Genomic DNA, 1,134 nt, shown 5'->3' on the forward strand with positions numbered 1-1,134 from the left:
TCCAGTCCTGTTCCTCATTTGAGTAAAATCCCTCTATGTTCATTGGCCTGGGGCATAATGCCCTTCCAAGACAGCTGTGTCATGGTCTTTATCAGCGCCCACCCCATCCCACTCCACCTCCCTTGCAGCCTGTCTCCCACACCATTCACTGTTCTCCAGGTCCCCAGTGCCTACCACACCATAAGCACCTGGAATGTCTTAGTCATATGTTTTCCAAGTCAATTTCCTTGTCATATCTTAGAGTCTACTGGAAGGAGTTTAAAATATTGGGGAAAATATAAATCCAAATCTCAATTCTGCTGTGTGGCGTTGGGCAAGCTCCTAACCACTCTGAGCTTCCGTGGCCTTAGTAGTAACATTATTTGTTGCTGAATAATGATGAAGAGCAAATGGAATTGCCTGCGTGTTCCCTCCTGTTACAACACCTGGCACACAGTAGGAGCCCCACACCCTTGGCTCCCTCCCCTCTCGTTATCTTCCTAGAAGCAGCGAGCAGAGAATGACACAGGAAGACCCAGAGGCCCGTGGCATGCCTCCCTTCGCTACAGATTCAACCACACAAATATTCACCGGGCAACTACGAGCCCCGGGCACTGTTGCTGGATACAAATGAGGAACACAGGCAAGTTCCCACTTTGGGGACTTTGGTCTCACTTGAGAACCTGCAGCTCCTCAAGCCAGACCTCAGGCCAGTCACTTAGAGAGGCAGGTTGTAGGGTGAGGGGGAAGAGCAGGGCCAGGGGCTCTGCGAGTTCTGAGAATCCAGCCCCTTCCCAGTGGAGGGAAATGAGTCAAGCTTGTCGTTTCCCTATTGAAAGGCAGTCAAGGTTAAGTGGACGATCTGACCCTGTGGCAGACTCTTAGACTCGAGGAGAACACAAGGCCACAGTGACAGAGACCATGTTTCAGGGCTTCACCGTACACACCACCCTCCCAGCTGTGATATTCAAATATGGACCAACCCCAGCAAAATCATGAAAAGGCTTCCCGACTCAAACATGCCATCACTCCAGGCTGGTGGAAGCCAAGAGTGACAGGCTCTCGGGGTACATCATTAGACACAACCTCCCCCCACCACCCACCCCCTCCCCCCACTGCATTCTAGGCAAGTTTTTTTTTTTTTTTTTTTTTTGT

This window comes from Spermophilus citellus, assembly GCF_964194105.1.
Source record: "Spermophilus citellus genome assembly, chromosome: 14".
NCBI classification, from domain to species: Eukaryota; Metazoa; Chordata; class Mammalia; order Rodentia; family Sciuridae; genus Spermophilus; species Spermophilus citellus.